A 17,544-nucleotide genomic window follows, 5' to 3' on the forward strand; every position below is an offset into this window, starting at 1 on the left:
TTGTTGGCCGTTCGATATTGTTATCAAAGTTATTATTAACATGCATAAAAATGTTGAAAACACTGGAGATAAAAGAAAACTGGATAAGCAAAACTTAAAAGTTTAAATAACTTTGATCATGAGAGTATAAAAGCGTAACTAAAACGTAAATATGAAAGAGGCTAAGATACGAAAAAAAAGAGACAAAAAAAACAAGAAGAAGAGCACAAGAGAGTGGAACAAGAGCGCACATGTTTTTAACCGGCCAAAGTGGGCGGATCTGATAAGGCAGTCTTCTTAGTTGTAAAATTAGGCTTATTACCTTATTTCAAAAGAAACTTAATGCTTTTTATTATACAAGATCATATACTTTGACATGCTACGCGCGATAGGCACATACTGTTATCATTATGATCAAAATCGGTTCTTAACATCCAATTAAAATGAATACAATTATTATACCACGTGTATCAGCAAAGTACAGTATAGCTTAATTCAAATACACACACTCTAGACTAACCTATAGTTTCAATATATAATGAAAAACAAGGAAGCACATATTCATGAAAACAAGTTGATTAAAACTACATTTTAACTCCAAATATATAATATGGATAAAATGTATAATCTCACTTCCAACAGACATTTCAATTCTGTCACACGGAAACATTTGGTAAGAGAGTGGAGGGCGTGATTTCCCCAGGGCAATGTGAATGGTCAGGATGTGGCCGAGAAAAGAAGCATTGTCTCACAACTATTGGGTCGTTCACCGTGTTTTGCCCCAAGGCTGGATACTTTAGGATGGCATCTGAAACTTGAGGGATCCCAAGTGACTTTTTACCTCCTTTTGGCCTAAGGATGCTTGAAAGAAGTTTTTGTCCAGTCAGGGTTAATACAGGGGTGAGTCCTAAACATTTGACCCCCGGTGGTCTCGTGGGTCTTGTTCATTGATAATACTGGTTCAAGGGAAGTCCAGAGAGGCTGTTCCTCTACAAAAATAAGACTTCAATTACAAGTGTTTTTCACCTGAAATCAGAGCGTATCTGCCATTGTTTTGTTTTTCTTCTTTTTTTTCCTAACATTGGTCACGGTACTGTAACACACTATAGCCTCGCTGTCTTGGATGTCTGAGTTGACGCTGGACAAGGGTGGAGATTAACAGTAACGTTACGGTAATATGAGTGTGTTATTCTTCAGTCTTCTTTATTCAAGTGGTTTTTATTCAAGTGGTTTTGCCGTGAAGACACAAGTTTCATGTGCTCTTTGCGTGTGATTTGTTCTCTCCTAAATCTAAATACTGACTTTTGTTTTGCCTGTCTGCAGTTGCAACATTCAGAAAAGCTTTCACAGGCTGTTGCTGCAGGGGGTGTGCATAGTGTCATGACAGGTCTTCAAACGTGGAGGCTGGCTGTGAAGGGAGCACTTGATTTTAATATGTAGTGGAGTTTTCTATGAGCAGAGCTCCATTTTAGAAATCAATATCACAGTCAATGATGTTCATTTAATTATAAAACAACAAATTTTTGATTTGGATTTATATTTGGTCACGTGCAGCCTTAAAACAGAAGGAAAAAGTGAAATGCATTTAACAAACTCAAAATGGCACCTGAAAGAACTAGCTGAAAAGGGACAACTTTATTTGTTTGACTCCTGTCGAATCACCGAAGCAAAACACTTACATTTTAACAGGATTTTCTGGCCTGCACGGTGTAAAGTTGATTTCCATCCCTTTCGTCTTCAAAGAAGTGGAGGCTTCAAGGAAGATTGATTATTCCACTACACAGATGAGGCCTTGTGTGACAGCAATCCAAGGATAACTGAGGCTTAACTAAAGCCAGAGTGTGACCCCTGCTCCTAATTATATAATTAATATTTTCATTGCCTTTCTTATCCCGTGTTTCTGTCCTGTATGCTGGTGTGGGTAGGAAATTAATATATGTAACAGGGTCAGCAGTGAACTCTGGGGAGCTCTATGCTGGGTTTTTTAAAATGGTTCTCTGATGATGTGTTTACATTATAGGCAGAGTCTTGTAGTAATGTATAGTATTGCGGGTAGCGCTGATCGTGAACACTGAGTGTACAGTAACCATGATCTAATGGAAGATGATAATGGACATCTGGAAGGGTTTGCCCCCTAGATGTAGACATGCTGACTCAGACATACAGGCACTTCTGCAAGAGTGGACACGTGCGTTGTTGCTCAGAAAGCATTTCCTGACAGCTCCCTCTCATTCGCATCATCTTCATCTGAATTGTTGTCTTGGCTTGAGTCTTCCTCCTCCTCCTCTAGGGTTCCACCTTCTGCTGCACAGACGTTGTGGAGGATACAGCACGCTCATTTCACCTTAGGGGCAAACAGAGCCTGGATCTCTACCACCCTCAGGAAGATGATTGCCAGCAGACATGCCAAAGATAAATGATGCTATTCGCCATCCATGTTGTTTGTTGTATCATGCTTCAGTTTGGCCTGCTAATTAATGTGCAGGTAAAGAATTAATTTAGCGTTTTAAAAGCAAAATGGCCAATGCATGATTTATGTCTCCTGAGGGAGTGTGTTAGCTGTGTGTTTTGACAGAGAAAGTTGTCACCTCCTGCAGGCTAACAGTAAGGTCATGATTGAAACAGAATGCTGCAGGCATCTCCCAGCTCTGGAATACAGGCCCTGTTTTGACAAAGGGGACCTGCAGAGGACAAGCTAGTCCTGCATGGATGCAACATTGAAAATGTAAACACCCCGAAATGCACCTCTGGCATCACAGACACCCTGCAGTAGCACCAAGGATTCACACAGCATTTCTTGTGTTGTTCTGCTGGAGGGAGAATCCTGATATGGCACCAGACTGTAGACCAGAATGCCCCACGGCCAGCAAGGCGAGCAAAGCTTGTGCCCCATCCCCTCTGGCCCGAGAAAGTGAAATTCTCTTTTGAGGATAGTCATCATTCCCTTCACAGTCTAACTGCCAACTGTGGCTCTTGGATGGCAAAGATGTCAGCTGCTGCCTTACACAAAGCTTCGCGTGCATGCCATGGAACAGTTACCAGCACTGTGGTTTGGTGGCTCTAGCCACAAAGCTTTTGATGGGTTAACACCTGCACCAGGATTTTTGGATGCTTTTCTCAGACAGCCTGACGGCAACATTTCTGGAAGAAGACAAAGAGGACGGACATGTTTATCTGAAAAGTACTTTGGTCAGACCACATAGGCAGTATAGGAACTGTAACATTCACTTTCCCACTTTCAATTTTCTTCTCGTAGGCTAGAAGCACTACCAGTAAGCTAAGGTAATTATTTTTCCAAAGTGGCATGCACCAAAAGGTGCCCAGCTCATGTGGACTTGCAAGATACTACAATCATAAACAAGAGCAGAAACCTAACAAAGAGCTAAATAACAAATATAATACACCTCCACCTCCTGCATGTCAAACAAAGTCAAACTCAAAGACAAATTCTGCTCCTTAGACAATACAGCTATAAACCACAACTTAAGCACATCACAGGCACAGACTGTGCCTTAGACACATCAAACATAAAGCTCCCTCCTACACTGTTGGTAGGCATTTGACACATGCTGGCCTCTAGTTTCGCAGACTGGGTGAGGTGGAGGCGCAGCGCACCTGCGTTTGGCCAACTGGGTGTGGCCAGGCGGATTTTGCAAGTTTGGCACACCGTGCACGCTGGCGTAGCTACTCCTCTTTCCCACCTCCGTCCCTCCTACCATGCAAGTCAGAAAGAGGGAGGAGAGAAGGCGTGGAGTGGGTTTTACACACACATCACACCAATCAAATGAGCCCCTCTCCTCGCCCTTAAATGCGCCACACGAAGGCGTAATGAGAGTTTACTCAATTCGCCAGGGCAGAAGAGAGCAGCAGCGTCAGACGGCCAAACTTCTCCCAGGAGGAAACTGATGTTTTGGTCCGGGAGGTCCAAGCTCGCAGTGTCTGAATATACGGAACTGCGAGCAGACCTCCCCGGGCTGATGATGGAAAGGTAGCCTGGGAGGAGGTCACCACAATTGTAAATCAATGTTGCGTTTCTCTCGTGCGCGCGCACTCTCTTTCTCTCTCGCAGTCTCACTCTGTTTCTCTTCTTTTGGCTTTTCTAAGATGACAGATGCTGAATATATACTCCCTATCTGATGCTGTGGCTGTTTGTGGTTGGCTGAGAGGGATGTGAACTCATTGGTTTGCAACTGTGTTAATCAAATCAGGTTGTTTCCATTATGCATGCCAAGCGGTGCCAATCCCGTTTGATCTGACATCAGATGTGACGGGACAGTCGATATAGAGATATATTTATGTGCCGATTGCAGATAGTTGCATTGAATAGTGGTTTTTGTGCTTATTTATTGCGTCATTAATGTGCCTGACATTCTGGAAACCTGCCTGTGAGGTTTTGGTGACGTGTGCGCACTGTCTGCCGGTCAGCCAAACTTCCACTTACACTGGCTGCGCTCCGCCTGCGCTGACAGTAGACGCGGTTTTAGCTGGCGAGCTTTTAGCGCACCTTCGGCGAAGCCTTTTGGCACGAAACTGTCACTGCGCCAAGCTGGATCTGTCGACACCTCCCTCTGCTGCACCGCCACACCCATCTCAGCGCACCTCGGTCTGCCAAATTACTAAACTGAGCGCGCCTCGGGTTGTGCTGCTCGAAACTATCTCTGCGCGGGGCTTGCCACCCTGCGCCACCCTGCACCACACCGGGAAACTAGAGCCCTTTGTCTTAAAACAGGTACTGAAGTCTGCAGTCATCAGACGTAGAATATAAATCAGGACATTCTGTACACATTTTAAGGAAAATTATATATCTAAGATTGTAACATCATGGATGATAAAAAAAAGTGCATTTAATTTTCAACCTCTCACAGCTCAAACAGGAAACATACATTCGACACTCTCGTAGTTCACAATTTGAATCATGAACTAAAGTCACAGGCCCAAAAAATAAACTACATCCATTCCCTCCGTTGTTTTAATGAGCTGCTGCGACTTTATCTTTTTAGAACCTCCTCCTACCCATCCACAGCCCCTGCTCATTGCAACCGCCCACTCCCCAAACTAAATGAATTACTTTATACTACTAAAGAATCACAGACATCGACAACTTTTAAGAGCCAAGAAAAACAAATGTGAGTATTTGTTAAAATGTATCCTATCGTGCAGAAAGTGAAAGACAAGAGGTGCAGTAAAGGTATACTGTGGATGCAATGGGAGTTTAATTTAGCCTGCATGAACCAAATTATGCAGCATTTAGAAAACCTAAAATGTAAAATTCATATGCTTCCAAGTGAGCGGGTACAGGCTCCACCATCAGCTTCATTACAGCCGCCACAGCTGAATGATGTGTTTTGATTTCAGTTCTGCAGAGAACACGATTTACAGAAAGCAATTCTTAATCATATTCAGACACTGGAATTGGAAGATGAAAAAAATATTTAACATATTTTCTTGAAACAACATCGCAGTTACCTCCATAATCTGGCTGGTGTGCTGCAGTCGGCTCCCGGGGATGGAGGCTGGGAGGTTTGCTGGTGGATTTAGGGAGTGGAGGATGAAGTTGTCTGAGGGTAAAACTACAAAGGACAGAGTTTTTGGCTCATTACCTGGGGTTGGCTCGCTAATGGCTATCACTGCTGTGCATTTTCTATTCCAAAAGTGCAGCTCAGCCTACCGGTAAGCTACACTGTGTCCTTTTTAATGAACAGCACTCTTTGAGCACATTCATGCACAACACTGATACTAGTAAGCTAGTAGTTGTTGGTAGTTGTAATGTAATGTTGTTTAGTGTTACAGGCAAATTTACACCCTCCTACCATTGACTCAGGGCCCCTAGGCTATTCTGTCATTCTGTCTTTCTACTGCTGCATTTGCTCAAGCTTTACGAAGCTAATGTGTAGCAAGCAGTTCAGACCAGTCCAGTTCGAAGTACCCTTGCATCTGGACCTTCAGTGAAGGTGTCTGGTACAAGAAAAAGATGATTTGAGTGGTGCGAGTGAATGTGAGTGGTTACCGGCCTGTATAGATGTTTATGCAAGAGCATGTATGTAAATTTATAACTATGGTTCTAAAAATTCTGCATGACCATCAGATGTAAACATTAAAATGCCCAAAATGCACTGGTGTAGATGAGGGGACGATAGAGGGGTGGAGCTTCCTTTTTATCATAGACACAAACTGTTCCTTTTCTGCCTCATGTGGCATTTATACTTCGTTGAATCAACCCATAGGGTAGGGTGTGGCGTAGGCTCTACAACGACGCAGAGCCTACGCCACACCCTATGCCGTAGCCTGATGTGCACCTCCCGAGAAATGTAACTATATGTCGTGGAAACGCAGACCACCTTTCTATTTTGTAAGCTGAAATAATTTTTCTCAGTGGAAATGAAGCTTTTATGTGCTTTAATTTCAGATAAGAAACAATACATTTTGAAGTCAATAAAGCCTCCACGAAATAGCATTTTAAGTCTTGTGTGTGATTTATCCTTCAGGGATTTATACTTGGGGATTTTTCCTGGCTTCATATGAGCAGAGGAAATTTCTGTTCGTCATTAGGCTAATTTATGCAATGTAAAATGCCATAGGCTTGTGCTAATAATGTTAGCATGTTATATTTGTTTGGAAAATGTCTTTAGTATAAGACAGTTGTTTTGTCGGTGAACCTTGTGAGTTGTTATGGAGCCAAATTTTTTAATGTCACCTTTGTTAAAAGTTGCTGTTGTCCTTGGCTTCATATGAGTAGAGGAAAAGTTCACTAGCTGCTAGGCTAATTTATACAATGTAAAATACCATAGGCTTGTGCTAAAAACATTAGCATGTTGTATTTGTGGGGAAAATGTGTCCAGATAAAGACAAGTGCTTTCTCTGTGAATGCTGGGAGTTATAGTGAAGCTGATTTGTGTCCTTGTATGTATCGTCGCTATTAAGCCATGCTTAAAGTGTGTTTTGGGTGTGTTTTGAATCAACTAAACTTCACAGAACTTCACAGAAACCCCACTGCTGACTAGTGTTTTGGAGGTGTAACTGCAGAGTGACACATGCACACCAAAAGTGGTATTGCTCATCTTTACAGTGTCTGTCAGGTTTGCGTTTCCCTCTTGCTACTAGCTGCTCGCTAATTCCTGCTATCAGCTGTTTCCTGTTTATCCACCGCCAGTGGGTCGCACATGCGGCTTCATCAACAGCTCCTCCCACAAGTCTTCAACAGCCCCTCCCGTTGTGGAAGGTCGCCTCGATCTGTTTAAACTCAAAGGGCTCCGCCAATATGACTAGCCTAGGGGACGGAAAATTGGGCACCTCGGATCAACTCGCCAACCCGCCTCTGTGTGTATAAACACTCGCAGCTTGGCAGCAAAACGGCCCAACATTCGCGGAAAATCTGGCAGTGTAAAAGGGGCTTACGTGGAATATGTAGCCTAAGTTGAAGGCTTGCTTTGACTATCCTTTATGTTCTGTCAGATGTTCGGTCATTCTTGGTCATCACAAGGTGAATGACAGCGTTGGCCTTTGTGTCATGCACTTAATCCAACCTTTGTGTCCCCCATGAGTTCCCTGTATAAGAAACGAAAACAAGTTAAAGGCTGTGGTTACTAAAGGCCCTTAATAGGCTTTCTGCTTATTTGTTTAGAATGAATGGGCAAAAGACTTGTGGACAAACTGTTCCCTGCAGCTCCACTGATTGTGTGCCACTTCTCAATGCCAGCCATTCTCCCTCCATCTCCCTTTAATTTTCATTGTTTCTTATTTCCTCAGTTTGTCCCTGCTGCTCTATTTCCTTCTCCATCTGTCCTCCGTCTTTCTCTCAGTGCCAGCAAGCCAAGGCCCTAAAAGTAGGATGTTAAACTACCTGACTCAAATCAAGACACAACAGAAATATCACTTCCTGTCTCTTCCTTAATGCCAGATGCATTTTTCTTTGTTTTTGTCCTTGCACCACCACCCCCGCTCTCGATATCTTCCTCTCTCCGTGTCTCTGCTGCCAGTGCCAGGTCTGCAGCGGGCCAGGTTCCATTTACAGAACACCAAGGTCCCTCTGTGGAGGCTGATAGGCAACCTCTGTCATAAAAAAAAAAACATGAAAGTAAATCACACTGACATGGCCACTGAAACTAACCACACACTGGATTAGTGTGGCAGCAACATTTTTATCTGAATGCAGGAGACAATATAATTTCTCACTTACACTACAAGAAGAATTCTCACTCATATACACTCAGTAGCTGAAAACTGCTAGCGCAAGACATTATGACTTGACGTGGTAGGAGAAGCACAGGTGTTACTGATAAGATTAACAATGGTTTTGTTTTATTCAAGAGTCCCAGTAAACCATGACAGTGTGACAGTGAGCCAGCATGCACAATACCAGGACCCTGAAACTGAAGCAGCCACAATGTTATTACATACACCTGTGCTTTTCTTACTGTGACATGTCAAAATGGCAACCCAATCACCAGCACAAATGTTGGCATTGTACATTTCTACAAACCATGGATACAGTGTGTTGCATTTGTGTGTTTCGTAAGTGGTGAACATGTTGAAACTTTCAATTTTATGTTGTGAGAACGATGTGGTTAACATGTGGTTATGTTGCGACAGTTCAAACTCAGGACCCAAATGCAAACTCAACCAGGAAACTGAATGGTTAGGCAGTTTATTGTAGTTTGAAGATGTGGGGCTGATGGCTTGAGTAAAATGATGGCTGAGGTAGGCAGGGACCGGCGAAACAGAGCAGGCAAAGGAGCTGAAGACAGAGCAGACCAAATCTGGAGGCAGAAGACGAGAACAAGGCTGGACGTGGCTGGTTATTGTTGAAGCAGGCGTGGTGAACCTGAGACACAGAACAAAGTGTGAGTAGAGGTCCAAAAAGCACAAAGAGACAGAATGTCAGAAAACTTCAAAATTGGCCTTGACGTCTGTACTGCAGAGGAGACTGAATGATCTGGCAGAGTCTGGATGTCTGAGCCGGGGTTTTATATTGCAGTGGCTTGATTTTTGATGGAGTTCAGGTGTGGATCAGCAGCTGCTGGCACTTAGGAGGACATCAGAAGATCGTCTTAAGTTGTTTTTCCGGCACTTTTCTAGCCTATATATTTGGCATTACACTGCACAACCTATAGTGTTGTCTATGGTGAAACCAGGTGACCTTTGAGTCAGTTTAAAGTGCGTCTCCATCATGTTTCTTGTCCTGTCCCTAACCTACTGCATGTAACTTTTAATTGCCCGAATCTGAAGGCACCCAACCTTTTTCCTTTTCCTAAACCTAACCAAAGGAAGAAAAGACAAAGGAGGGAGGGCAGTGGCGTTCAAAGAGGTAAAAAATGTTAAAAACTGCAGGTGCTCTTTGGTTCTCGGCGAGGAAGCATAATGAGGAAGGAGAAGAAAAGGCGGTCCAAGGCACTCTGACAATTAAAAAGTTTTATTAAACAGGCTAGTTATATATATATATATATATATATATATATATATATATATATATATATATATATAGGTGAAGATCTCATTAACTGGATCAGCCACACCTGTGGCATAGAATATAGACCCCATAGAATAAATCCTGAAGAAAGGATGAGCAAAAACAAATTAACCAGTAGATGGCAGTACTGAAAACAAAAAGGCGGACAATTAAGAAAGTATATAAGCAGAGCATAATGCTAGCTCAGTAGGTAAGGTTTGGTTTCCCAACCAGGATACCAGGGTTCAAATCCCAGTGAAGGCACCAAAACCAAAAACGTATATATACATTCAAACACACACACACACACACACACACATATATATATATATATATATATATATATATACACTGAACAAAAATATAAACGCACCACTTTTGTTTTTGCTCCCATTTTTCATGAGCTGAACTCAAAGATCTAAAACATTTTCTATCCACACTAAAGACCATTTCCTCACAAATATTGTTCACAAAAATCTGTCTAAATCTGTGTTAGTGAGCACTTCTCCTTTGCCGCAATAATCCATCCCACCTCACAGGTGTGGCATATCAAGATGCTGATTAGACAGCATGAATATTGCACAGGTGTGCGTTAGGCTGGCCACAATAAAAGGCCACTCTGAAATGTGCAGTTTTATCACACCGCACAATGCCACAGATGTCGCAAGTTTTGAGGGAGCGTGCAATTGGCATGCTGATTGCAGGAATGTCCACCAGAGCTGTTGCCTGTGAATTGAATGTTCATTTCTCTACCATAAACCATCTCCAAAGGCGTTTCAGACAGTTTGGCAGTACATCCAACCGGCCTCACAACCACAGACCACGTGTAACCACACCAGCCCAGGACCTCCACATCCAGCATGTTCACCTCCAAGATCGTCTGAGACAGCCACCCGGACAGCTGCTGCAACAATCGGTTTGCATAACCAAAGAATTTCTGCACAAACTGTCAGAAACCGTCTCAGGGAAGCTCATCTGCATGCTCATTGTCCTCATCGGGGTCTCGACCTGACTGCAGTTCGTCGTCGTAACCAACTTGAGTGGGCAAATGCTCACATTCGATGGCGTCTGGCACGTTGGAGAGGTGTTCTCTTCATGGATGAATCCCAGTTTTCACTGTTCAGGGCAGATGGCAGACAGCATGTGAGGCGTCGTGTGGGGGGGCGGTTTGCTGATGTCAACGCTGTGGATCGAGTGGCCCATGGTGGCGGTGGGGTTATGGTATGGGCAGGCGTATGTTATGGACAGCGAACACAGGTGCATTTTATTGATGGCATTTTGAATGCACAGAGATACGGTGATGAGATCCTGAGGCCCATTGTTGTGCCATTCATCCACGACCATCACCTCATGTTGCAGCATGATAATGCACGGCCCCATGTTGCAAGGATCTGTACACAATTCCTGGAAGCTGAAAACATCCCAGTTCTTGCATGGCCAGCATACTCACCGGACATGTCACCCATTGAGCATGTTTGGGATGCTCTGGATCGGCGTATACGACAGCATGTTCCAGTTCCTGCCAATATCCAGCAACTTCGTGCAGCCATTGAAGAGGAGTGGGCCAACATTCCACAGGCCACAATCAACAACCTGATCAACTCTATGCGAAGGAGATGCGCTGCACTGCGTGAGGCAAATGGTGGTCACACCAGATACTGACTGGTTTTCTGACCCCCCCCCCCCCCCCCAATAAAGCAAAACTGAACATTTTAGAGTGGCCTTTTATTGTGGCCAGCCTAAGGCACACCTGTGCAATATTCATGCTGTCTAATCAGCATCTTGATATGCCACACCTGTGAGGTGGGATGGATTATCTCAGCAAAGGAGAAGTGCTCACTAACACAGATTTAGACAGATTTGTGAACAATATTTGTGAGGAAATGGTCTTTAGTGTGGATAGAAAATGTTTTAGATCTTTGAGTTCAGCTCATGAAAAATGGGAGCAAAAACAAAAGTGGTGCGTTTATATTTTTGTTCAGTGTATATATATACACATACATACATACATATCATAGAGAAGACACAAAATCAACTAAATCATTTAAGCCTGGGGATGTCAAAGCCCCAAATGTGGAGATCCAACGACTCTCCTTTTGGTTGATGACTTTCTCTCTATCCCATCTGCGGGCTGTTAAAGGGATGTGATCGATGGCAATAGCTGTAAAATATATAGATCTGCCTTTATGCATCTCGTGGAAGTGTTTCACTATATAATCAAGATCATTCCTTCGGCCTGCATAGAGATGTTCAGCTACCCGATCTTGTAGACGCCGCTTAGTGCGACCCACATAAAAGGCATCGCAAAAGGAACAACAAAGAATATATATATATATATATACTAACGTGAGTAGTCTTACACAATTAATAAAGTGGTTATTTGTGAAAACCTTCTTAGAGATAGGATGTGTGAAACCTCTAGATTTAACCACTACACCTGTATCGCACTGCTTACCGTGACCACATGGGAAGGTGCCATGGGGCACCTTAGGCAGCCATGTATGTGGTTCCTTCACAGCAGGAAGGTAGCTATGGGTAAGTCTATCTCCCAGGGTAGGTGCTCTCTGGAATGTAAACACAGGGGTGTAACTTGCATAAACTTAATCCATGTAACTTTAGATTAGGTATGTCACTTTACGTTAAGAAGGTAACGTCAACTGTGGGGCACTTATTTGTAAGATATCATGTGAACTGCTGTATGAGGATACTGTGGCTAGATGCTCCACTATGTTCACCAGCTAGTCGTTAACTGTATCTGTCATCTGTTTGGTGCTGTACAGGTAGTTTACAGTGTCTTTTAAGATCTATTTCATAGCATGAGGTATAGAAATGTTGGCTTCATTGCACTGAAGTGTTCCACTTCCAGGGCCCTGCATGTTTCCTCACGTGTAAGGACAAATGTAACAGAGCCTTCATTCATGCTATTGGTTTAACCTTTGCTTTTCTTGCTATGACAAGTCAAAGTGTCTGCTGTGAAAAAGATCTGTTTTGTAGCAATTCAGCTTTCTTCCTTTTAAAAAATGGAATATGCAGGCTGGAATAAAAGTAGTCTGAGTGGGCGGAAGTTCACTGCATAGATCAGCCTCTCATTGGGCGGAACGAGCCACCCGCTGAAGTCCCGCCCTACCACCTCCGGTTGTGTAGCAGTTTTCAACATTTCAACACGTCCTTTACTAACTTTTGCGGTGTTTGATCTTGCGGGGATGTAGCCATTTTTCTGCCGTGGTTCGCGTCCTGTAGGCGATATTTTTGTGGGCGTGTTACACCAAAACCTGTTTCCCCCTGGCAGTATTTTTGCAAGCACACCCTTGCTGTGGCACCGCCCAGAACGATTGTGATTGGTTGAAAGAAATACAAGCAGCCGGGGTGTTTTTTCCTCCAATCTTAAAGTAAGGGTCGGCCCAGCCAGACCTTTCTTTTCTTGAGAAAGGTCTGGTGAGCGAGACTAGAATAAAAGTGACACTTGAAATGAGATTTAAAAGGCTACACTGGAGATACTGGGTTTCATGAGCATGCAAACAAAATGAGTGACAAAGTGTCTTTGGCAGCAGCCCAGTCATCCAAAAGGACAATAAGTTATGCTGTATTAACTTCCTATAGCAGAGGCATTTTTATTTTTGGAGTGTGTGTGTCTGTGTGTGTTTGTGCTTAGCTGGGCAACTACCGACATTGAAGAATTTGTATAATCTCGTGAAAAGTATTTCTTTGAAAGTAATATAACAGCCCAAGGATCTGTTTAGTTGTGAACACACAGATGTACATTCACACACAGACACACAAAGACACCCACACAGAAATGAGTGCACAATCACAAACCAACGTGTTCGTGCACACGCAGATATGACTTCAGAGTTTTGTATAAGCTGCATCTGGGGTTATTGTTGTTTTTGCCCACAGCTTGTGGCGAGGACGCAATCGCCGCAGAGTGGTTATTAATATCGACATCCTCTTTGGTGTCTCACTGTTGAATGAGTCCAACCTACATATGCGTAAATTTAGTTTTGTTACACTCACCAATCATCTCTTACAATATGATGCCCATGATAGTCTGACAACATTTGATGATCATGCTCAACTTGGCAGACAGTGATTTGGTACGTTGGTGAATAAGTGTTTAGATCACCGCCTGACTAATTCCCATCTCTTGTGCAGAAATCGCCCACTTGCGTTGGGCTAAACGATTCCTTTAGTAAGTGTAGTTTCTCTTGAGAAGCTCCTGCGCTCCAGAGAGGGTTTCATTCTTTTAGTCTCAGCAGGTTATTTGGAGACTCCCTGTGCAAAATCCAAGGCTCATAAAATGAGTTCACCATGCTGTGGGTCTAATTCACACTGTTTCTGTGTAATCTGTAGCATGCTGTAAAAACTAAACAAACAGAAAGATCCTGCCCTCGTAGTTTTCTACAGTGCTCTCTGTGTGTTCTTTTATTGTGACACCCTTTCTCTTTCTTTACGTGTCTGATCTTTATTGTGTAGTACCTCTCTCTCCTTGTTGTCTTTGCAAGTCTGTTGCTCTATCATCTCCTTGACTTTTCCACTAACTCTCCCCCCTGACTTTCTCTTTTATGATTTTATGTTGATGGCTTGCCGCTATTCTCAGCGTTATCACCCTCTCAGTACTTTCTCTCTTCTTTATTCCCTCTATTATCTCCGTCCTCTTATGTTATTTTCCCAGTTTATCTTCTGTCCAATTTTAACCTACTTCACCGCTGAATGTCGTTTCTCGTTTTATTGGCCTGGGCCTATTGTCCTGTTACCTGCAGCAACAGACCTGTTTTTATAATGCAGAGACCAAAGGTGTGAGCTAGACATTGATTGTCCTGGTGGTGAGAGCAAAATGTTATGGATTTTCACTTGCATTCATAGATGTGATTACAGCACTGCGTTCGTGTTTTCATTAGGCGAGGACAGGAGGTCATCCATCACAGTAAAACCTTGGAACACTTAACATCAGTGTAGCTACAGGCACCGTATACTGTAGCTAAGATTCACTCATGCTTGGCAAGGCACATGGATGGATTAATGACACGAGCCTGCTGGGCGCAGGACCAGGGGTCCAAAGTGTCAGTAAAGAGACAAAAAATCACCACAAAAAGAATCGAAGCAAATACAAAGTGACACAAAATGACTACAAAGAGATGCAAATACAAAGAAAAACAAAATGACTACAAACAGACTCAAAGCACCATGAAGAGACTTAAAATGACCACAAAAAACACAAAATGACCATAAAGAGGCTCAAAGCATCTACAAGGAGATTCAAAATGACTACAAAAAGACATAAAACAATTACAGAGACAAATGACAACAACAAAGGGCAAAACAACCACAGACACAAACACACAAATACAATGAGACACAAAATTACCAGAAACTTTGTTTTTAAGTTTATTTCTTAGGTTTAGGCAGCAAAATGATGTGGTTAGGCTCAGAAAAATATTTCAGGGTATTTTTGCGATAACGATATTCTTGACAATGTGACAACGCCTCCGCCCGCTCGACACAAGCATACTTGGGCGTACTATAAGCGGAGCGGACTCCGCGAGGAATGTCCGCAGTCATTCGGGCTTTCATAGTCGAGCGCACTTCCGCGTTGTAGTTTCTTGTAAAAATGTCCGTGAAAAATCCCCGCGATGTGAAAAATACATGCCGAGCAGTCACTGGTGTGCGGTCATAAAATCTGACCTTCCGTGCACAGAGCTTGCGGACGTCCGCTTTGAGTCCGCGCGGACCTCCGCGGAGTCCGTTCCGCGTATGTTCCGCCCGAGTATGTTCGGGCCTTAACGCGCATGTCGCGGAGCGGTGAACAAACCAAACAATACAATGTCAGAAGAAATTGAAAAGATATGCCGTCTATGTAAAGTCAACTTGCTAATTAAGGAGCCATTACATGTTCAAGAGTTTTATAAAGCTGCTCAAACGCCAAACAGAGGCTATAAGTGAACGTTTCAACAGTGACGCGTAATGACCCCCCCCCCCCCCCCCCCCACCCCACCCCCCCCGGTGATGACATCATTCATCGGTGATTTCACTAGATGGCGTTAGGACGATAGGATATGGACAAGATCGCCCAACTCTAGTGGAACTATGGACACTTCTCACCCTCAGTGGTCGCCATCTTGGCTACGTAGCGGAAAGGGAGGGACCACTTTTCAAACTGGAAATAGCGGCCGAGGACTGTGCGACTGTGAACGTCGCTGCATTGTACAAATACATGTGTTTTTTGCACTAAGCACAACTATACTGTTGTCAGATATAAACCAGCAGTATTTTTATTGGGTTCATTTAGCAGGCTGTAATGATTTGGTACTGCAAACGATAACGCAAATGCTAATGCTAGTTTGCTAACTAGCTAATTTGCGGTCGACATTTCCGGTGAGTGCACAATGGCCGTGTTTGGTTTGAGACAACACTACCCTGTCGAAATTTGCGCACTACGCCAATAAGTGCATAGTGCACATAGTATACTACATGGAAGTGTACTAACGGTACAGTTTGCCTTCAAATATTCAGTAAAAACTAAACAAAATTATCTCTCGTCTTTCATTTGTAAACAACAGTAACTTAGAGTCAAATTCAGATTCTGTATACAATATTAATAGGTGACTAATGACTCAGTTGTTGTTTTTTCCACCTGGACCTTTATGCTCTGCCATTTCTCCTCTAATCATCACGCTGTAACCTGTGACAGGCTGTTATGCTACGATAACTACACATTCACACATATGTAGTTTTTTATAGAGCTGCGAGTGGCACGTAGGTTTACATTACCAAACGTTTATGACAAAATCATTTGATGACTCCAATTCCTGTGTGCAGTGAGTGAGAGAATAGAGGGAGAAATGCTGTGCTGCTGCCGGAGGAGCCGCTGAATGAGTTCCCTCTGAGCAGTAACTAGCTTAAACAGACTGAGAATTCCGGGGCTGTTCATAAAACATTAAGGACGCCACAGTTTATTCCATACTACTGAAGCTGCTCCTCTTTTTGTAACCACAGCAGAGTTGGAAATAATTTCGCTTTCAGCCATGCTTGTTGTTGCCGTGGGCAACAGTATGATGTCAATATGTGAACAAGTTGAAATATCAAAAGTATCACGATATGAAATTTTCATATGTCTCTGTTTGACGAGTTGAGAGTGCGACTGGGTTGACCTTCACAATCAGGCAAAACAGATATGATTCCCTTCTTAGTTTTCTGCCTTTCCTAGCTGCTAAATACAGGCTGTTCTCATGCATGCTTAGTTTTTGTTATACTGAATTTTGTTTACTTAGTTTTCTGCCTTTCTTTAAAAAACAAAAATCCAATATTTCATGCAGTGGTTAAGCAAATAAAGAACTACATTTTTTAAATTTATTTCTCGATCCTCATGTAAATTCCAGTAATGCGTAATAATTTTCTCTCAATCCTTTTTAAACTCATATTCATTCATTCGTTTGACTTTTTTTGGAAGTATTTTTCAGTAGTGTTTAATGTCTCGCCCTTTCTTTGTACTCTGTGCTCAACCTTTTGTCAATAAAGAATAAAAAAGAAAAAGAAATGTTGGCAAGTTATGTGAAAAAAAAACTGTTGCTGTCTTTTCACACCATGAGGACAGATGGCACTGGGTTTTCATCTGCAGTCTGCATGTTTTTTTTAAACAGCCGTTAAGAGTTAAGCATGTCTTCTTTTCACTTTGACTGCACATCAGTGCAACACACTTTGACTATGGATCAGCTTTCCATGTTTATAAAACCATCTTTTTCTCTTTCTCTCTTGTCATGGTCCTTTCTCTCACTCTTTCGCTCTTATTCATTTACCCTTTTTATGTCGTGATATGTGCCTGTGTATCCCAATATTTCAGCTGAGCGCCTCCGCAGCATTAAATACTGCAGTGACCATGATCAGACAAGTGGATCAAAAGAAAAGGTACAGTTGCATGTGTATTCGGTGTGTTGAAGTAAAGTAAAACCTTCCTATTCTCCCTCTTCCCTTTCTTGCCTCCCCATCCTCTCGACTCCCTGTACAACAACTTCTCTGTGCGTGTGTCTCAAAACAACTTCCTACTGACCTTCCCCCAGGCCAACTTATTATCTTACACACACACACACACACACACACACACACACACACACACACACACACAC

Source organism: Epinephelus fuscoguttatus, linkage group LG5 (assembly GCF_011397635.1).
Source record: "Epinephelus fuscoguttatus linkage group LG5, E.fuscoguttatus.final_Chr_v1".
Taxonomy (NCBI): domain Eukaryota; kingdom Metazoa; phylum Chordata; class Actinopteri; order Perciformes; family Serranidae; genus Epinephelus; species Epinephelus fuscoguttatus.